The sequence below is a fragment of the Rhineura floridana genome, chromosome 8 (genome assembly GCF_030035675.1).
Source record: "Rhineura floridana isolate rRhiFlo1 chromosome 8, rRhiFlo1.hap2, whole genome shotgun sequence".
In the NCBI taxonomy this organism is placed as follows: Eukaryota; Metazoa; Chordata; class Lepidosauria; order Squamata; family Rhineuridae; genus Rhineura; species Rhineura floridana.
In genome coordinates, this window is record NC_084487.1 from 119,572,836 (window position 1) to 119,595,642 (window position 22,807).

General features: G+C 43.9%; 1 protein-coding gene across 2 annotated transcripts in view; it reads right to left on the reverse strand.

The window, feature by feature from the left end:
• The window catches only part of FRMD4A (FERM domain containing 4A), a 344,320-nt gene that overhangs the window by 294,885 nt on the left and 26,628 nt on the right, over positions 1-22,807 (reverse strand). The gene's annotated exons all lie outside the window — the stretch shown is intronic.

Consider the following 22,807-nt stretch of genomic DNA (forward strand, 5'->3'; position numbering starts at 1 on the left):
GCAGCATGCCAACAGCAGGACCAGGGGAGGAATGACACATCCACAATTTCAGCAATGTGCATCAGCCCTCTATACGGTCACCTTTAAACCATAGTTTAGTTTAAAGGAGTGTGCCTTGCTCCACCAAAGAAACAACTGGGAGCTCACTTTAAGCTTCTGATTGCTCCCTTGGTACCTGCCCCAATGTTATATATGACATCAGGTGTGGGGCAGGTGGGCATGGTGGTGGTGGTGGTGGGAAATGGCCTCGCAGGCCAAACTGGGATCTGTGCTGGCCTTATTTGGCCTATGGACTAGTGATTTCCTACTTCTGTCCTTAAAGGATTAAGAGAAAGATGAGAGCGGAACCACTTGAGAGCAGAACCCTGAAATATGAAGTTAGAAAGGATATAAGAGGAGTTATCAACAATATTAATAACAGGGCAGTTGTAGTTAGATATGGAACATTAAGCCCAAGGCCTGTATATACAGACCTACACATGTAGTTTTTTTCTGAGGCATGCAGGGACCCTGCTTTTTGCATGGTCCTGACTGCACATAAAAATATGTACATCTGTGCAGGCCTCTAGTGTAAGATGTAAGGATCACGGCTGGGCTTGGCCTGATAGTTACCTGAACTGACTAAGGAGGAATAAGCAGACCCAGTGTTTAGAAGTAATAAGAAGGTGAGCAAAGTTATAGAGGCAGAAGAGGGGAGAATGGTATAGCAGTTGGAGAATAACTGAAAATGTTAGCAGGCTCATTTTTATCTTTGAAACAAGAAGCATCATCTTGTGAGGGGAGGATGGAACAGAAGGAGGAGGAGTGGACTAAAGAAGAAGAGTTATCCAAATTGTCCTAGTCAGGAAGCAAAGTAGGTAGGTATTGTCCTGGAGATGTTGCTTATACCTTGTGTGTTCCAAACCATCAAGAAATAATACAGTAGCTGTGCCTCCTGCCCTCCAACTAGTCCCTTTGCCCAACAACTTCCGCCACTTGCTGTGGTCAACAGAATTCTAATTTTGCCGTACAACACGCAGGGGAAGAGGATGGTCCAGGTGATCAGAGGAAGAATAGGGGGAGTAGTGCAATGGCTGTATTCTCTGTTGTGTACTGGAACATATATGCACCATCTCCACTCAAGGACCTGGTGGTCTTACTGGGAGGGGCAAGGGAAAGGGTGAGCCTTCTAATTTTTTGCCCAGTGATGGTGACAATCCAAAGTTTGCACAGAGGCCTCATTTCACCCAAAGTGAAATTTGAGGTGAATTTGAGGGTTCTGAATTGGACAAAATATGTAAGGAAAGCTAAAAAGAGTTTTGATAGAGCTAGTGGAGGGGGGGGAGAAAAAGAGAGTAATCTCTTGATTGCCACCACATTTTTGGCCTAATGCAAAATGTGAGGTGAATTTTGAAATTCCTGGTTGGGCAAAACATCTGAAGAATGCTGAGGGAAGCTAAAAGAATATTTGTAGGAGTAGCAAAATGTGTACTTTTTTACTTTACTTTATCATGGTTTAACCATAGGTTTGCCACTATTTAACTGATATCTTGAAGAGCACACTCTGAAATCTAGACACAGCATGTGCCATTTCCTCCACCACTTATTTCCAGGAAATACTTTGCACCTTCATAATTTGTGTGTGTCAGGCTGGTGTTCACAGCCCAGGAGCATATCCAGTAAAAGACTCACCCACTCCTGCAAAACTCTACAACAAAGTATGTGGCCCTCAGACATTTGAACAGAATATGTTGAGAAACATACAAGTGCACTAAAGGTTATTTTTCAAATTCTACTTGTCATAATGCTAGGGATGCTTATGCTAGCATTAAAATACTTTCTCTGATCCTTTCACAGCTGCCAAGACTATGAGAGATCTTCAACTGTCTAAGGGGTTTCTTTCATATTTTTAAATGCATACATGCTCAAGTAGTCTATTAAAATCCAAAGCAAAGGGAGGGAGATGGACGGGGTAAGGAGCAAATGCCATATTGGTGAGCAATCAGAATTAAAACTGCAGTGAGCAAGAGTCTGTTCTCAGTAAAATGATTTCCCATGACACAACTGCATTTAGTATAATCCTCAGTCGAACAGGCTGCCAATCACTTGCAGTGTATGCAGTGCCTGTTCAAAGTACTGCTACTGTGACTTTGAAAGTCTAAAGATCACTTAGAGCTTTCTCTGGTCAGGCTAAAAATGAATAATCTACAGTTTAGAAATAAAATTTGGTTTTTGAACAGTGAGTTCAGATCTCCAACAAGATAAAAACCTGGAGGCGAGGGAGGAAGGAGTGATATTAGGAAAAACAAAGGTTGCACTGAACCTGTCTAAGAGAGGCTGAAAACTCAATTGTGTGAGAAAATTATTTCTGAATAGCCCTATTCATGAAAAAAAAAAACTCTTCACATGAATTATTAGCTGGCATGGCCATGTGCCAATCCTGGTGAAACCAAGTCCTGTCTACCTAAATTTCTTCATGCAATTTCCATTCATTAGTTTCGCTCCCATTCAATATCGAAGAGGGGTTACATATTGCTGTGATCCAACAACACCCTCAAATTATTGAATATCCACAATGTGTAAATAAAATTATTGGGACAGGGCCTTTAAACAAAGATTCCTTCACCCTATAAATGTTCTGTTTATTTATATACAATGCCCATTTTCAGTTGTAATGAATATACTGGCCCCTTACGGACCTTCCCAAACAATATAGGTAGTCTCCAACTAACTTCCATCAGCACAAGGATTTACTCTTGTGTAATAAAACCTTCCCCCTCTCCTCCCCATGTGCACCCTGCACCCTCCCCAAATCTGCTCTGGAGGATTGGGGAAAGCCTGAGAACAGATTTAGGAAGCATGTGGGGGGAGGAGAGAGGGGGAATTCCATTGCTTCAATGTAAATCCTTATGCTGATGGAAAAAGTTAGATGCATACCGTCCTCCTTTTTTTAGGTGCACATCTAAGATTTGTTTTGGACCCAGAAGATCCTAATAATTTCAGATCAGTCTGGGATTGGCTGTTAAGTGTTCACTCAGTGACAAACCCAAGTTAAATGGTTACATCCTGTGTTTGGGGAAGTGAAGATGCCACCCTCTTTTCAAATTGCAGAGCACAAAACTAATTCAATTTTCTCACTACCAAAACCTGTAATGAGAGTTGGGAGTCTTCCTGGTATGGCCTACTCTGTCTAGTGGGCCTTTCCAAACTGGCCTCTGAATGTTCCACTTACCCCAAGTGTGCCATGCCAAGAAGGACTGCTGAAAACAATTTCAACAGAAGCAGCTTGCCTGGCAGGGTGAGTAAAACTGTACATATTGAAATTCCCCTTTCAGACTATACAGCTAGTTTCTATTTTTTCCTTTCCCAACATTCCTCCCACAGTTAACAACTTCATACACGAATCTTGGCAGGTGGCCATCTCCACTGTGTTTGAAAGGCAGACATATACAGCTCACTGTCTAGTGTAAGGAACTGTTTGGGGATGAGTTAGGGGTTAAATTATGGCTGCATAGAACAATTAATTTTGGCAGGTGAATCTTGTCATGCAGGAATGAAAAAACTTGGACTTGCCAAATGGCCTCTTCTCCAGAATCATTAAATGTATTCTATAGAAGCCCTCTAGCCGCTTACAGAATGAGTCACCAACCTGCAGCATAGATGTCATATGGTTAGAGATGTAGGAGAAATTAGATTCAGCTCACATTTAAAGGTGAATCTATCAAATTCCCACTTTCTGAAACAATAAGAGAAGTGAAACACAGCCATCCTTCAAAATTTGTACATATCTGAATTTTGAGATATTGGGTAAAAGTGTGCATAAAAATGAATAGTGAAAATAATCAGAGCTTGGAAAAGTTACTTTTTTGAACTACAACTCCCTTTTCCAAGCTCTGAAAATAACATACAAAAATTCATTATATTAGGAGAAATTGTTTGCAGAATATGTACATTAGTGAAAAGTACATACAAAAAGTGTGTATTAGGAGAAATTTTCAGAAAATGCTGAAGAATTTTCAGGATTTAAAAAAAATCACAAATTGCTGCAGATTATGGAAAACTGAATTTAAGATTGGAAATACGTTTGTGTGAGAGAATGAAAATTGGGAGATTGTTCCATCCCTACACATGGGACACCAGAAGTGGAGCGGAGGATGTGGTGACAACTTGGACAGGATCTGTAAGATGGCCTGTGGGCCTGGTTAGGACAAAATAAAATCTGCTCTACATTCCCCACATGCTTCTTCAGAGTTTCATTGTTCCAGGGCCAGCCCAAGGTAGTAACAAATTGCACCCCTCCCTCAAGTTAAGGTCCATAGTAACCAAGGCGCCCCAAGCTATTTTGGTGCTGGAGGCAGAAAATCCCACAAGCATCTCTTCTCCTCCCAGTAATACATTAAACAACTAACAACTTGCTCCCCTTTCAGAGGACCCAGCATTAACTACCTGAGGTAGCCCCCTCACTCTGCCTAATGCAGGGCACTCCTCTACTTTGTGAAATATCTGATCCCTTCCTGCATTACAAAGCCATATGTCCTGGACAATCCGGAGGGTGGGATTGTTTCCTCAAACACGCATGATTGTAACTCAAGTAAGAAGTTGTCAACTTTTTGTCCACATAATATAGTTTGATCCCCTAATATATTCTAAGGTATGGAAAATAACAGAAAATCAAAGGCCTTTGGGGGGGAAATGTATTAAGCAAAAACTCTGGAAGGTTATTCAATGTACTGACATTCAAAGGAAACCTACAATGTACAGCAAAATCACCCCCAAAGCAAATACTCCTCTGAGAAATACTATGCATATCAAATTCACAACATGTAAAATCTCTGAGGAACTGAAAAGAGCTTGTACTAGGGGAAGAAGGGGTCTCAAACAACATCTGATATAATTAGTTCCACTGAGAATACAGTTTGTGAAGTAAAGGGTGATCAGGTAAAACAGCAGCTAATAGGAATAGTAAAAAAATAAGGATTCTCTCTCCTCCCGGCTCCCTTATCCATCTGGGAATCCTGAGCCCATTTGAGCAGAACCACAAGCTAAAAAAGCCAGGTTACATTCCTCTTTTAGTCCTCCTGAGGCTGATTATAAAAGAGGCAGTTTACCTTGTTAACTCCCCCACCGACAATCAGAGTTTAGTGGTACTGGGAAGCACGGAAGGAAATAATCTTCCAAGGGCTTGATCCACCATCTATTCAAGGTTAATGGGGTGATGCATAAGAGGTTTTCCAGAGCTTGGCAGGCAACCCACACATATCTTGATTATTTTAATGACAGCTTAGGTTTAGCAATGCCTTTGGGTGACCAGATGTGAACAAAGAACTGAGAAGAAAGTGGTCTAGCTTTTCTTCTCCTTCAGATGAGAAGGCACACCTGACACAATTTCTCCTACAGAACTGCCACCCCCCAAAATTTGTCTTTAAAAAAACAGATTTGGGGGTTGTATTCAATTTTAGTCTTGCTCATTGAAATGAGCCACAGTCATGGCTAATTTTAATAGGTCTACTCTGAATATAACTTAGCTGAATACAACCCTTTGTTAATATTTTACACAGCAATGAATATACTGTTGTGCCCTTCCCACTTCTCTGTGTTGCAATAAGTCTTGTGGAGGAACACTATAGGGCCTTTCTTACTTTGGATGAGAGAAAACACTGCAAACTTTGGGTGTCTTTGGCTGTGGGCACACTAGTTGCCTCAAAAGCAGCAAGAATGGTTTTTCTGGCTGTGTTTTGAAGCAACTCTGCCCTGGGCTGGACACACACCCCTTCCCCACTGTTGACTTCAGATCTTTCAGGACCGCCCAAAGCAAAGTGTTGGGTCAATCATTGTCTTTGCCTAAGCCCACAGCAAAGCATTTCCATTGGCCGCACTTGGAGGGGCAATGAGTTGATCTACCAATCAGTTGTGAAATCTGTCTGAAGATGAATTAATTTTAAAAAATACACTGGAGCTGATCCAACCAGGTTTTACAGTAAAAAAGGGCAGCATATGCCCCCCATTTTCAGAAAGCAGAGGTGGAGACACACTCGAACTAGCACAACAGTAAGTGTGTCTCTACCCTTTGTAATATTTTATTTACAAATATATGAGCAGAGCATCTTGGAAGCAAAACGCCATTCCTGCAGCAGGCAGCAAATTCATTAACTTGCTTCAGATTCCCACAAAGAGCTTCTGTACCACAAAGTGATTCATCTGACCCTTCTAGGGTTGCCAGGTTCATGGCCTGAGAATGATCCTGTATCTTTAGGAGAAGAGAAAGTCAGCCGAGTGCAGGTGTTCTTGCAACCCTGTAATGGGAAAAACCACAAGGTGGAATTCTCCCTCCCCCCTCCACAACTTTTAAAGATACAGAAGACCTCTTGGAGGCCGGGCCTGGCAACCAAGAGGTCTTCTGTATCTTTAAAAGTTGTGCAGGGGGAAGGGAGAATTCTACCTTGTGGTTTTTCTCATTACTGTTGCAAGAACACCTGCACTTGGCTGACTTTCTTTTCTCCTAAAGATATAGGATCAGTCTCAGGCCATGAACCTGGCAACCCTAGACCCTTCTTACCAACCTAGACTGCAGGAAGTCTCCATGTTGCTTCTCTGCCCCACCCACTAGTTAGGGGCATAGTCTTCCCAAATTCTGATGGATATTACATTCCAAGGCTAAAGAGAGATTTCCAATTTTATTATTATTACATATTATTAATGGTTGTCTGCTAAATCCTTGACACACCCATCTCCTTGACAAGCCTGCAGGCATTATTGTAGGCAAAACCATAGAGACAGGTCCATTCACAGTACTCAAGATGGCTAAATTCACAACCTCACAAAGAGACCACAGATGCTTTCTTCTTCTTCCATTCCCTTTCCAGGGCTTTCCTCATATGGGGACATGTTTATCCATACAGAAAAAATGGAGGAAATAAAGTGTGTGTGTGTGGGAAAATAATGTAATGGCGATGATTAAACTTTTTATTTAAAAAGATTGGACATTGCCAATTATTCTTCCTCTTATGGCAAAAACTAAACTGAAACAGGAAGTCCGAACTTGCTGGCAAAATTCCAGCCCACAGAGATCAACCAGAGAGTCTCTGATACTACACTCTAAGCATTTGGCACAACAGACGGAGTTTATTTGTAATGTAATTTATCCTGGAGGCTTCGAAGCTCCTGCTCCCAATTTTAGAAACATCAGCTTTTTTGACTGTTTCCATTTTCCCACCACTTATGTGAGAACTGAAATTTTCCCCTCAGAAAAATGTGTCCCTGTGTCAAAGGGCTTTGCCCTAAAAATATCAGTAGGAAGACAAGCTAAATATAGTGCAGAATCAAAATTTCAAATTCTTGAAAAGCACCCAATATAAGCAGCCGTCTAGGGAACTAATGCAAGGAAATGGCTATGCAGTCTCTGAGAGATTATATTTATGTACATTTTTATTATAATAGCCCAATACTTCTTATGTAGAGTTCAAAGGTAGTGTGTGAGAAACTCCAGTCTCAATCTGCAATACTCATTTGCTTGAAAGAAAGCCTGACTTCCAAATATGGGCAATTAATCACTATACATGATTGTTTACTTTAATGTAATGATTTTTGTGGTTGTGTAATCTCTTTCCAAAGAGGCAAAGATGCAGTTTGCATGAGGCTGATTGTGGGGGAGCAGAATCATTATACAGCCACGAGAGTGGCTGTCTACTATAGCCAGCATGGATTTTTTTCACATTCCGCAATGTTAAATGGAAAATACCCCCGCATGCCATTCTGATGCTTCCCATAAGCTCATTTCAAAACAAAACCTTACAAAACTTATAGTCCTGGACTCAGAAACGCTTGCTTAACAACCCTCTCAATTTTCATGGCGATACACAAAACAGTCAGAGAGAATAGAGAGTTCAAATCCTAAAAAGAGAGAAAAAAACCCCAGAGCCCTTTTGGACTTTTTTCTGTCAGAGTTCTCATAATCTGTTGAAATTCATTAAAAATCAGCCATGTTCACAGAGTACCTGTAATCCTGTTACTGACTTTGCCCCATACTCTGACCTTCATCTTCTGCAGTTTAAAAGTTAAAAAAAAATGCCTGGCTGATATTTAATTAATTTAAAAAATTTTGGCTGGAACTTAATGATAATATCAGGCATGCTCAGTAAGAACCAACCGTCAGAGTTCTAAAAGCCAGACTCACAGCTGCTGGGCTTGCCTAATCAGGGGGCCACACCCACACCAGACTTTGATTTCACGAGAGACTTTCATAGCTTCCCCCAAAGAATCCTGGGAAGTGTAGTTTCTGAAGGGTGCTGAGAGGAGACTCCTATTCCACTGACAGAGCTCCAGTGGCCAGCCTGGTTTAACAGTCAGCCACTCTGATTGAAGGTCTGTGACAGGAACAGGGCATCTCCTAGCAACTCTCAGCACCTTTCACTAACTACACTTCCCAGGATTCTTAGAGAGGAGCCATAACAGTCTAAAGTGAAATGAAGGCATGGTGTGGATGTGGCCAGGGACAGCTTTGGTTTAAATTTGGGTAGGAGGCTACATGTGCCTGCTGTAGAATAAAACGCTGGGGAAAACGCTGAAAAGCAATGATAATGTTCACAATGTTTTTCTTTTGGAAAGGAAAGGGGCTTCCCCTCTGCCCTGTGCCCACCCACCCAATCTCCTCCCCTCCCTGTCCCTCCTCCAGGTCAGTGTTGGACTACAACCTGGGAGACCAGGGTTTGAATCCCCACAGCCATGAAGCTCAGTGGGTGACCGTGGGCCAGTCACTGCCTCTCAGCCTCAGAGGAAGGCAATGGTAAACCCCCTCTGAATACCATTTTCCACGAAAACCCTATTCATAGGGTCGCCATAAGCAGGGATTGACTTGAAGGCAGTCCATTTCCATTTTCAAACATGATTGCACAGAAATAAATCCTACTGAACTCAAAAAGTATGCAAATGATCAAACCTACCCTCCCTTCTCCTCCATCCTATCCCCTCCCTCTTGCCCCTTCCCTCCCCCTTCCTTTGCCCCTCCCTCCCCATCCCCATCCCCTTCTTCCCCTTCCCCCTCCTCCCCTTGGTCACTTTTACCTATCTTAAGCATATTGCACAGGAGTAAATACCATTCAACTCTATAAGCATGCAAATGATCAAACCTGACCCCCTTCCTTTGCCCTCCTCCAATCCATTCCTTCCCCTCCCCCCTCCTCCCCCCCATGGTCAGTTTTACCTATCCTAACCATGACTGCATAAGAGTAAATCCCACTGAACACAATAAGTATGCAAATGATCAGACCTGCCTTTCCCCTCCTTCCCTTCTCCTCTCCCTTTCTCCTCCCCTCTTCCTCCTCCCCTGCCCACTCTAGCCCTCCCTCCTTCCCCCCTGGACAGTTTTACCTATCCTAAGTATGATTGCATGGGAGTAAATCCCACTGAACTCAATAAACATGCTGTCAGGATGCAGGATTGGGGTCCTGGCCCTTCAGAGGATGAGGAGGGGGAGGAGATCATTTTCCCAGAGTTGGTGTTGCCCAGCGGTAGAGACCTTCAAACTCTAGCCGACACAGACACAGACTCTTCCCAGGAACTTCCCACGCTCACCCCCCTTCCCAAATCAGAGCAGTTAGAAACGGAAGGAGGGGGAATTCAACTCCCTCCTCAGCCAGAGAAAAGCCCGCCTGATGGGCATGGCCTCCACCCCCCTCTTTTCCCAATACCAGAAATAGAATCCTCAGAAGGGAAGGGGGCAGCGCTTCCCCCTTCGCCACGAACCCGGAGAAAACAAAAGAGAGCAAGGGGGAGAGAGAGGAGGGGTGTGGAAGAGAGCACCTTGAGGCGGAGTGAGCGAATTTGTGCCAGAAAGCCCCCTTTATAAGGGTCAGGGGGAGCAGAGATTCCTTGTTCTGTCAACTCTGTTGCATGTCGCTGGACACGTGTTATTGTGTTGCTTCATGAGAAGACGTAGTTTCTGTTTGGATATTACTTTAATAAAGACTGAATTGCTTTCACCCACTGGTCTGGTTCCTGAGTCCAGTCCTGGACACGACAGATTGACAGAACCATCTACTTCACCCTCAACGCTCCCACCGCTTGAACGTGACAAGATGGAGAAGGGAGCAGGGGGAACAAATCCCACTTCTGCGACGGAGGAAGTGAGACAGCTGAGAGCTAATGTGGCGGATCTACAGGCAGATGTTCAAACCTTGTTAGCGGCTGTCAGAACATTGAAGACTGACAATCAGACCTTGAAAACCACGATCGATCAGATGCGAACAGCCCCTCAGGCCGCTGTGGTGAAGATTCCTATAGGATTGCCACCAAAATATGTGGGACAGAGTGAGCAGCTCTCTACTTTCGTGGCTCAATGTGAATTGTATTTGGACATCAGGAATGCAGAGTTTCCTAGTGATGTGGCCAAAGTGGCCTTCGTGATCAGTCTCTTGGAAGGAGAAGCTGCCAAATGGGTAACTCCGTACCTGGTCAGAAAGGATGGCCTTCTGGGAAGATATAGAGAATTTATGCGAGCCATGACTGAGATGTTCCAGGACCCTCAAAGGGCCGAGACGGTGGCCAGGCAGTTGGGAGCCTTGAAGCAAGGAAAAGGAACCGTGTCGGTGTACACTAATGCCTTTAAAATTCTCTCCCAGGAAACTGGTTATAATGATGCAGCCTTGATGTTTATGTATAGGAGTGGACTGAGTTCTGAAATCTTGGATGACTTGGCTAGAACTACCCCCCCCAAATAATCTGCCTGGACTGATTAGGCTGTGCCTGCAGATTGATCACCGGTTGGAAGGAAGGCGCCTGGAAAAGAAACAGGAGATCCAGAGATACTCAGTTTCAGCATCTCGCAGCAAGACCCCTTCAACCCCAGGGACATCAGGCAACGCGACCGAAGGATGGGGGGGGCTAGGCCGAAGCTGTCAGTAGAAGAAAAGGAGAGGCGACGTCGAGAACGTCTCTGCTTTTACTGTTCCAAGCTGAACCACGTGGCTAGGGATTGCGAACTGAAAGGGAAAAAACCAGAGCTGGCGGGAAACTAACGAACCCAGTGCACGTACAGGCCGGTGGACTGGGGGCTGCATTGTACAAAGGGCCTCTGGTGGCGAAACCTCCTTCAAAAGGAGTCTTGGTGCTACCTATTCGGATTGTAACTTCCAAAGGAGTAATGTTTAACTCCACAGCGTTAATTGACAGTGGAGCAACCACAAATTTTATTGATGCAGACCTAGCAAAGCGTTACGGAATTTCCCAATGGAAATTGGACACCCCCTTGTCGGTGGAAACCATAGATGGGAGACCCCTTAAATCAGGAGGGGTAACATGAGCCACGGAGGAATTGAAACTACAAATCCAGGGGCATGAAGAGTTCATTTTGCTGTATGTGTCAGACCTCTCGAACTTTGAGGTGATCCTGGGAATGCCCTGGTTAGTCAAGCATGACCCAAAGATAGCGTGGAAGGACGCGGTGGTGTGGTTCACTTCTCAGTACTGCCAGGAAAACTGTCAGCCAGAAGGAACCACCAACACGCTGGCAGGGGCAGTGCAGGAAGCCAAGCAAGTGACCCTTCCTTCGAAGTATGTGGAATTTAACGATGTATTTGATGAAAAAGAGGCAGAGATCTTACCCCCCACCGCCCTTATGACTGTGCAATTGATTTAGAGCCAGGAGCGAGCATTCCATCGGGAAGAATTTACTCTCTCACAGAGAAAGAGAGAGAGGCACTGAGGGAATTTCTGGAGAAAAACCTGAAGCGAGGATTTATCTGGATCCATTTCAATCGGGCTTTCGGCCGGGGTTTGGTACAGAAACAGCCTTGGTCACCCTGTATGATGACCTCTGTCGGGAGACAGAGGGAGTGTAACTTTGTTGGTTCTCCTGGATCTCTCAGCGGCTTTTGATACCATTGACCATGGTATCCTTCTGGGGCGACTTGCGGATTTGGGAGTTGGAGGCACTGCTTGGCAGTGGCTGTGCTCCTACCTCGAGAATCGTCTCCAGAAGCTGGTGCTTGGGGAGCATTACTCGAATCCCCGGGTACTCCAATATGGGGTCCCGCAGGGTTCGGTTTTGTCCCCCATGCTTTTTAATATCTATATGAAGCCGCTGGGTGAGGTCATAAGGAGATTTGGAGTGCGTTTCCAGCAATATGCTGATGATACGCAGCTCTACTTCTCTTTTTCATCTTCTTCAGGTGAGGCTGTTAATGTACTAAACCACTGCCTGGCCGCGATAATGGACTGGATGAGAGCTAATAAACTGAGACTCAATCCTGACAAGACTGAGATGCTGTTGGTGGGGGAGCTCTCTGCCCAGATGGTAGATGTCCAACCTGCCCTGGATGGGGTTACACTCCCCCTAAAGGAGCAGGTCCGTAGTCTGGGGGTTTTATTAGATCCGCTCCTGTCACTGGAGGCTCAGGTAGCCTCGGTGGCACGGAATGCGTTTTACCAGCTTCGGCTGGTAGCCCAACTACGACCCTATCTGGACAGAGAGAACCTTGCCACAGTTATTCATGCTCTGGTAACCTCTAGATTGGACTACTGTAATGCACTCTATGTAGGGTTACCTTTGAAGACGGTTTGGAAACTTCAGCTGGTGCAGAATGCTGCGGCCAGAGTTCTTACTGGGGCTAAAAAATATGATCATATAACTCCTGTCCTGGCCCAGCTGCACTGGCTACCAATATGTTTCCGGGCCAGATTGAAAGTGTTGGTTCTTACCTATAAGGCCCTTAACGGCATTGGACCACAATACCTGGCGGAACGCCTCTTCCGCTATGTACCTACCCATTTGCTGCGCCTGACATCGAAGGCCCTTCTCTGGGTTCCAACGCACAAGGAGGCCCGGAGAGTAATAACTAGAGCTAGGGCCTTCTCAGTGGCGGCCCCCGAGTTATGGAATGCCCTTCCTGACGAGATATGCCTGGTGCCTCCTTTGTTATCCTTTCGGCGCCAGGTAAAGACCTACCTCTTTGCCCAGGCATTTTAACAGTTTAAAATTTAAATTTAAATTTTAATCTATTTTTGTCTTAATCTTGTTTTATATATCTTTTATAGTCTATTGTACCCATGCTCATTTGTATGTTAACTTGTTTTTATATTGTTGTACACCGCCCTGAGAACTTGTTGCTATAGGGCGGTTTAAAAATGTAATAAAATAAATAAATAAATAAAATAAATAAAATTTATATGTCCCTCGCAGTCCCCCGCTGGAGTGCCCCTGTTGTTTGTGAAGAAGAAAGGAGATGAGCTCAGACCCTGTAATGACTACCGTGCCTTAAATCAAATCACTATTCCTAACAGCTATCCGCTGCCCCTGATTTCGGAGTTGTTAGACTGACTGCGCTCTGCAAAAATCTTCACGAAACTGGACTTAAGAGGAGCATACAATCTGATCAGAATGAAGGAGGGACATGAATGGAAGACAGCATTTCTGACCTCCTATGGTCAATTGGAATATTTGGTAATGCCATTCGGGCTTTGTGGAAGGCCTGGTGTGTTTCAAAAGTTCATGAATGAAGTGTTTAGAGACCTCCTAGACAAGTATGTAATTTGTTATTTAGACAATATTCTAGTGTTTTCAAAGAACCAAGAAGACCATGATCAGCATGTGAAAACTGTGTTGGGAAGACTGAGAGAGAACCATTTGTATGCTAAGTTAGAGAAATGTGGGTTTGACCTATCGTCTTTGGACTTTCTTGGATATCGCATCTCAGCACAAGGAGTGGAAATGGACCCAGAAAAAGTGAGTTGTATATTGGATTGGGGGCAACTGGCCACTAAAAAGGATGTACAATGTTTTTTGGGATTTGCCAACTACTACAGAAAGTTCATTCCAGGCTTTTCCAAGTTAACAGCCCCTCTCACTGACTGTTTAAGGGGAAAAAGGAAGTTTCAATGGACAGAGGACGCTGCAAGCGCCTTCGAAGAGCTGAAGAGAAAGTTTTCCTCTAAGCCCATTTTGCGTTTTGCCGACCCTACCCGTCCTTTCATCGTGGAAGCGGATGCTTCGGATTTTGCCATCGGGGGGGTTCTCTTACAGCTGAATGGGGAAGGAACGGAGCTACACCCTTGTGGGTATTTTCCCAGAAAACTCAAGGACGCTGAAAGGAATTACACAGTGTGGGAAAAGGAGTTACTAGCCATCAAGGATTCTTTTGAGAATTGGAGACAGTATTTGGAGGGAGCTCAGCATCAGATAGAAGTGCGTTCAGACCACAAGAACCTGGAGAGCCTACAGACGGCCCGAAAGCTGAATCAGAGACAGATACGCTGGTTGCAGTTCTTTACCAGGTTCAACTTCAAGATTACTTACCATGCCCATGCCAAAAACCAGAGAGCAGATGCTCTATCCAGACAACTGCAATACAAAGGAGGTGAAATGGACAACCAAACCCAGTATGTTGTTCCGCCAGAGAAGCTGATGTTGGGAACATGTCAGCCTTCTTGGGAAGAAGAGCTCAGAAAGGCTCAAAAGGAGGATCCAGGCATGCAACAGTATATTCAGGAGATGGAACAGAGTCAGGACCCAGTAGTAAACTTCCATTGGAAAGATGGACTGTTGTGGTTTAAAGCCGCCAGATATGTGCCAAAGGGGGATCTAAGACTCAGAGTCTTGTGTCAATGTCATGACTCTATCACAGCTGGGCACTTTGGCATCTTTAAGACCATTCAGAATGTAGCCAAGGACTTTTGGTGGCCCCAAATGCGCAGAGACATTGAGAACTATGTAAAATCCTGTTCTGTCTGTATGAGGGTGAAAACAGACACAGGAAGACCCCCAGGATTGTTGGAACCCCTCCCCATTCCGAACAAACCCTGGAAGGACCTATCCATGGATTTTATAACTGATTTACCAAAGTTACAAGGAATGATAGCCATATTGGTCGTCGTGGACTCCCTTACAAAGATGGCACATTTCCTCCTTTGCCCAGGGGCCTTAGAGGCTAAAGAGACAGCCAAGCTGTTCATAAAGGAAATCTACCGGCTGCATGGTTTGCCAAATAGCTTAGTTTCAGATCGGGGAACCCAATTCACAGCTAAGTTTTGGAGGGCAGTTTGGAGACAGTTGCAGACGGAGTTAAAACTTTCTTTGGCTCATCACCCCCAGACGGACGGACAGACGGAGAGACTGAACGCTGTTTTAGAGAGGTATTTACGCTGTTATGTTTCCTATCAACAGACTGACTGGGTTTCCTATTTGCATTTCGCAGAGTTTGCCTATAATAATTCCTTGCACACTAGCACTGGGCAAACACCCTTCTTTGCTAACTATGGATTTCATTCCAAAGCCTTCCCCAGTAGTACAGAAAGTGTACTTGTGCCTGCAGCAGGGGAATTTCTGCAGGAACTACAGGCCGTGCAGCAGGTACTTAAACAACAATTAAACGATGCCAAAATTGAGTATAAACGAATTGCTGATCAGCATTGAAGAGAGGGGGCCCCCCTCCAAACAGGAGACCAGGTGTGGTTGTCCACTCGCTTTCTTCAGATGCCGGGCAAATGTAGGAAGCTGCAGGACAAGAGAGTGGGGCCCTTTGAAGTAGAGGCGCAAATCAATCCCGTGGCTTATAGACTGAAGTTGCCAGCTACTTTCAAAATACATCCTGTGTTTCATCGCTCCTTGTTAACGAAAGCAGCCCCTCCCAGTGATTTACAACCAGAGGAGGTTCCGTGGGCACCCATTCTAGTGGATGGACAGCCAGAATTCAAAGTGGAACAGATTCTTGATTCCAGAAGGAGGCGTAATCAATTACAGTACTTAATTCACTGGAAGGGTTATGGGCCAGCTGACAGATCATGGGAAAATGAGAGGGATGTGCATGCCCCAGATTTAGTGAAAGAATTCCATCAACGGTTTGCCCATCACCCTATGCCGATCAGTGGGGGGGGCACAGCATGAGAGAGGGGATGGTGTCAGGATGCAGGATTGGGGTCCTGGCCCTTCAGAGGATGAGGAGGGGGAGGAAATCATTTTCCCAGAGTTGGTGCTGCCCAGTGGTAGAGACCTTGAAACTCTAGCCGACACAGACACAGACTCTTCCCAGGAACTTCCCACGCTCACCCCCCTTCCTGAATCAGAGCAGTTAGAAACGGAAGGAGGGGGAATTCAACTCCCTCCTCAGCCAGAGAAAAGCCCGCCTGATGGGCATGGCCTCCACCCCCCTCTTTCCCCAATACCAGATAGAATCCTCAGAAGGGAAGGGGGCAGCGCTTCCCCCTTCACCACGAACCCGGAGAAAACAAAAGAGAGCAAGGGGGAGAGAGAGGAGGGGTGTGGAAGAGAGCACCTTGAGGCGGAGTGAGCGAATTCGTGCCAGAAAGCCCCCTTTATAAGGGTCAGGGGGAGCAGAGATTCCTTGTTCTGTCAACTCTGTTGCATGTCGCTGGACACGTGTTATTGTGTTGCTTCATGAGAAGACGTAGTTTCTGTTTGGATATTACTTTAATAAAGACTGAATTGCTTTCACCCACTGGTCTGGTTCCTGAGTCCAGTCCTGGACACGACACATGCAAATGATCAAACCTGTCCTTCTCCCCTCTCCCTCCTGCCTGCTCCCATTCCTCTTCTCCCCTCTGCCCTTCCTCCCCCTCCCCCTCCCCTCCCCATCCCCTGTGGTCAGTTTCAACTATCCTAAGCATGATTTCAGGGGAGTAAATCCCACTGAACTCAATAAGCATGCAAATGATCAATCCATTCTCAGCAAACTTGCACAGGATCCCATTTCTTACCTCCTGGATTAATTATAATAGGCAAAAAAACTTGCAGTTTAAGAATGTACCTATAGCCCACAGAGATTTCTATCCAACTTTAAAGAGCAGGGAAATTGGGCAGTTATAGTGAATGCACTATAGGGCAGGAAACCTGACCTCCTCTCTGAGATATTGTACTGCCCTACAAATTTGTCAAAAATGCAAACACAATTTGGATTGGTCTTTCACAGTCCAATCCACTTGCTGTGTAGCTTGGAAGAATTTGGTAACATGTGCCTCTGAGCATATGGTGAGTGGTGGTAACACCTACCATCTCCAAAGATGGAAAATTATATTTTTGTATGTTTGTTGGTGTTCTTCTTACTTTGCTTCTTTCCTGTGTTACTAATGTTGCTACAGAGAATCTAAACTAGAAAATTTTATTTCCCTCATTATTCATCCTAGAAATCTATGTCAAATTTATTTTTGTTAATTTCAAAGCCTTTTTGTCAAATTGAGATTTAACGGGAAACCTATTAAACATAACCATCACCCAAGTCTATGCTCCAACGGCAAAGACATAAGAGGAGGAATTGGAGAGATTTTATGCAGAGGTACAGGAAGAAATTGATCGTACACCAAAACAAGATATGCTGATAATCATGGGGGACTGGAATGCAAAAGTAGGGAACAGAGAAGAACTAGGAACTGTGGGAAAATGGGGCTTAGGAGATAGAAATGAAGCAGGAGAAAGACACTGAATTTTGTAAAGCAAATAATTTGTTTCTTGCAAACACATTTTTTGAGCAACCGAAAAGATGGCAGTACACATGGACATCACCAAATGGTTGATATAGGAATCAAATTGATTATAAACTGGTAGCAGAAAATGAAGAAGTTCCATACTTTCAGTGAAAACAAGACCAGGAGCAGACTGCAGTACAGATCATGAACTGGTAACATTGAAAATCAGAGTAAAGCTAAAGAAGAACAACAAAGCAATCATAATGCCAAAATACAATTTAAAAATGTAAATGTACCGTACTGCCTTCAAGTCCAGCCAGAGAGTATTTTACTTAGGGAGTGCCTGCAACCATACATTCCACCATCTTTGTTACGGTCAGAAGGAGATGTTCTCCATTACTCCTTTACTCAGGTAAGGCTGGCAAGGATGTGAAGTATAGCTTTCTTGGTGGTGACAACCACTTATGAATTGATGTTCTATAGCAAGCCTGCCTGACTCCTTCCTTGCTGTTACTTCTGTTAGCAGGTGAAAACTATTTTGTTTTTAAATGTGTTTATCTCTGGCTATCAGGGGTATTGTGATATCTTTGCTGTTGCTGTTTTCATCTAGTTGGATTTTTATTTTTTAAGGATTATAATCAGCTTTTAAGGTCTTATGAATGTTTCTGTTGCTTTTTTAAAATCTGTTTTTATTGTGCCTTGCTTTGAGTGCCAATTTGCACATAATGTAGTTTTCAAATTTCATGTGTCTAGGCTCCAATGCTAGTTTGTTTACTGACTCTACACTCCCTAGATAAAACCTCACTTTCCTGATTGCAGCACTGCCTGGACAATTGATACAAGATGATCTCTGAGCCCTTGAAGACATGCATTGTTGGCTTATATAATTTCTAAAAATTTAAACCCTCATGAAAGTCAGATTTTCTGCCAGCAAAATCTCCTGGGCCCAGTGGTTATAAGTAGTGTTGGGAAACTGACCACAACAATTACACATTTATTCTATGATGATGAGTTTATAAGTTAAACCTCACAACAGACATCTTGTAACTTTTGCCAGGTGTCTGACAGAAGCTAGTCCTTAGTGGCTTACCAGATGGGAGTTCATGGTATCCAAGAATTTGACCTTGGATAACGTTTTAAAATTGAAGCAGAGATTTGAGAAACCATTCTAGAAATGCAATGCAGAAAATCCAGCTGTTTTCAAAGAGCAGGTAAACAAACTGATGTCAAAAATTGTGTTGTAGCAGTTTTAGTAAAAAAAAAAAGAAGGCATGAAAGAGGGTTGCCTGTGTGAAAGGGTGGAGCGGGAAAGGCCAAAGGGGTTGCTTATCTGACAGACGTTAGATTAAGGGAGGGGGGAAGAGAACAGAGAAAGGGGAAACTAGGGCAGCTGATATACCCGGAGTTGTTATTTCTTGAGAAAAAGAGGAGGGCTTCAGGAAGAAGTTGTTTTTTGATCTCATACAGAATGAACACAACTTTCCTGCACTTCAGTACTTCAAACAACAGACGTACTTGCTTCCAGTTCCAACCATGTCCAGTGCTTTTCAAACAGAATATTTGTACCACCCAGTAGGGATGAGTGAGTCTGTCAATGTCAGTTTCTAATTTTTCCACCTTTCAGTTCAGTTCAGTTCTCCACATTTCCACATGCTCCTGATATATCAATTTTTGTATGCAATTCTGCCTGATATACACATTTCTGCAAAGCAATTTCCCCAATATAACACATTTTTGTGTGCTATTTTCGTTAATATATGTATCTATATTTATTTATTTTATTTATTTAATTACATTTCTAGACCGCCCTATAGCAGAAAGCTCTCTATATGCACACGCTACTCTAGTGTATGCATTTCTGTTCACATTATTTGGCTGAAGAACAGCAGTGAAAAAAATTGAAGATGTCTGGATTTTGAACGTCTGTGTTTTCGTTTGCGTATTGTTTCAGAAAGTGCCAATTAGGTAAGTTTGCCTTTCCTAATCTTACAGACATATGTTTTGCTCTTGCAAATCTGCTTTCTTCCCCAAACCCCTGGGATTGAAGAATACTGTAAAATAATGTCCTGTGATTACCAGCTAAACCTGTCAGTTACAACAGAGCTCTTCCTCCATGCCCTCATTATGGTGTGTGTTGTCCCTTCCCCTAAAATCTCACCTTGGTGTTATGCCATTAGGGTAAATTTAGAGACGTTACTTCTACTTTCAGCAAAAGCTTCTCCATGACGTTAATTTGATATTTGCATTACAGAGGCATCACAAAACACTTCAGAGGTCCCTGCTTCAGGTTGTACCAACTTGTAAAGATCCTGCTTTGCCGCTTATAATCCCAATTTACCTTCAAAGCATCCTGCTTTACTGTAGCATTCATCCAAATCCGATGCACACCCCTAATATCTGATGCTGTGTTGGAATGTGAAATATCTGGAAAATCTTGTATGATTTACACTTCTGCTGATAAAGGATGACATGCCGGCTACAATCCTAAACAAGGGGCAATGCAACAAAGCAGATTCCCCCCCCCAATAACAAGGTAAAGTAAGTACTAAGCATCTGAATTTACAGTAGGGCCCCGCTTATACGGCGGGTTCTGTTCCGGACTCCCGCTGTAAAGTGGAAATCACCGTAAGGCAGAACCCCATTGACTTTAATGGGGTGCGTTGCGCAAAAATGCCACAAAAAGCCACAAAAGCTGCAAAAGCGGCTTTTAAAGAAGGGAGGAAAGCCGCCGCATTAGCGGAACACCGGGAAGCGGAGCGCAGGGAAGTGGGGCCCTACTGTATGTGTGTATGATTTGCTGGTACTCACTTCATATCTTCCCTTGGCCAGCTCTGGCAAATGTAGATGCTGTGAAAAGGAGTATATCTTTTGGGTACATTTATTTATTACAATCATCTGATGCCAACTATTGTAAAAGCTAAACTTTCCCTCCCAGCCACCAGATACCAACTTTTTAATCTGGAAAAAATGTTTAGTAACAGTACAGATGACTCATTGTTTTGAATCTCATCCTATTTCAAGACAATATTCAACTCCACTTTCATGGTTAGTCATCTCATCTCCATGAAATGTCTCTCTTGTGCAGCTGAGGCATCGCAGACTTAGATATTCAACTGATTGTCACTGAAGGATAGGGTCACTTTACCTCTGGATATTTTGTTTGTTTGGATTAAGGAACAAGGCAGAGAGCCCAGTGAGAAAAAAGTGACTCTTTTAGAATTCAAATCAATTTAAGTTTGTCTTTTGCAAGTATAAAAATAAAATGGATAAAATCACTTCACAAAACATACAAAGCTGCCTTAGGTAGAGGCAGGCCAATGGCCCCTAAAGGACAGTACTATCTTTTCTAGAACTGGTTTTCAGATTATTTTTGAAAATGGAATATTGCAGGGAATGGAGGCAAATTTCAGGGGTTGGGAGGAATTCCAGAAATCTTCAGGGTTGGTAAAGGGGAGGCTTATTAGGAATCGGCAACAGTGGCTTTTCCTCTCTTTTTACAAACACAATCTGGGGACTGTCTGTTTTTATCCCATCATTATCATTAGTAGTAGCAGTAGTTAGATTTATTGCTCCCCCTTCACCCAACGGTCCCAAGTTGGCTCTCAACACTTTTCAAATACATCATTTAAAACAGTTAAAAACAACCTAAAATCACAACATCACAAAAAATAGGGTGGGTCATAAAAATACCCATCTCAGGTGTCAAAGGCCAGGATAAAGAGATGCATCTACATTGAAGTTGCCAGATGCACTTCTGTGAGGAGGGAGTTCCACAACTTAGGGGTTGTCACATAGAATGCCCTCTCCCAGCCCCCCCATCTTCTGAGGGTGGCAGAGCTACTAAAAGCTCCTGTACTGATCCCATCACCCAAGAGGGTCTATAAGGAAGGAGGCGGCCTCTGAGATATTTGGGACCCAAGCCATTTAGGGCTTTAAACACTAATGTGAGCACCTTCAGTTGGACCTGGAGACAAATTGGCAACCAATGCAACTGTTTTAAAACAGGGTTTATATGAGTAATCTGGCTGCTGCATTTTGGACCAATTGAAGTTTCTGACTCGTCTTCAAGGGCAGCCCCTTGTAGAGTGCATTGCATAATCCAATCTGGAAGTTACCTGAGCATGGAGTACTGTGGCCAAGTCATCTCTGTCCAGAAGGGGCCAAAGCTGGTAAACGAGCCAGAGCTAGAAAAATTACTCCTAGTGACTGAGGCCACCTCCAGTGACAATGTTAGATCCAAGTATAACCCCAAGCTGTGAGTCTGTTCCTTCTATGGATGCGCGACCCAATACAGAACAGGCCATCTCCCCAACTCCTGGACATAAGAACTCTGGGCACATAACACCACTGTCTTTTAGGATTCAGCCTCAATTTATTGGCCATCACCACCTCCAAGCACTGGTTCAGCACCTTAACTGCCTCTCCTGATACAGATGGAATAGAGAGGTAGAGCTGGGTGTCATCTGCATATTGATGGAACCTCACTCCAAATCTCCTGATGATAGCTCCCAGTTGCTTCATATAGACGTTAAATAGCATGGGGAATAAGATGGGACCCTGTGGAACACCACAGGACAGCTGCTGAGCAATAGCCTCCCATAACTACTTTTAGGAAGAGGCCCTGGCAGTATGACCCTGGAAATACGAGCGGAACTACTGAAGCACAGTGCCTCCTCTTTCAAGGCAGTTAGTACCTCCTGCTCCTTCAGTGAAACATTAATCACCTCCCTGGACCCACCCTATGGCTTAATCTAAGAAGCCAAGATGGGCAAGGGTCAAGGGGGCAGGTGTACTTGTACTTTTTCAAGCAGTGTCATCCATATCCTCGGGCCGCAATAAATGAAACTGATCCATTACGATGGAACAGACAGTGCTCTGGTGCCCCTGGAATGACATTACATAATAATGATGACATGGAGAGGCAGCACAGAACCTGCTGGAGCGCTGACAGCAGTACTGCGGGTTGTGACAGTGGCCAATGACATCATATTATATTAACAACACACACATTATTAAACGTAGCAGATATATCCTTTCAACACACAAAGGGTGCAGATAGTTAGGGATGGTGCTGCTCAAAATAATCTGATTCTGTGATTTCTTTCAGATGTACCCAGCAGTTTATATGCGTCAGTTCTGTGGGTTGTATCCAATGTCAGTTGTACTCAGAGTAAACTCATTGAAATTAATGGACATGACTTAACTTAGGTCCATTAATTTCAGTGGGTCTACTCTAATTAAAACTTTGTTGGATACAACACCATGTCCAGATTTACAACAGATGAGAGCATATTGAGTGGGTGGCTTTGTATTGATACCTTTAAAAAAAAATTAAGATACGTAATAAAATCATACCAGTCTGAGATTTGTTTGAGAGTAGGGAGAAGGGAGCTACAATGCCCACTTGCTCCAGGAAGCT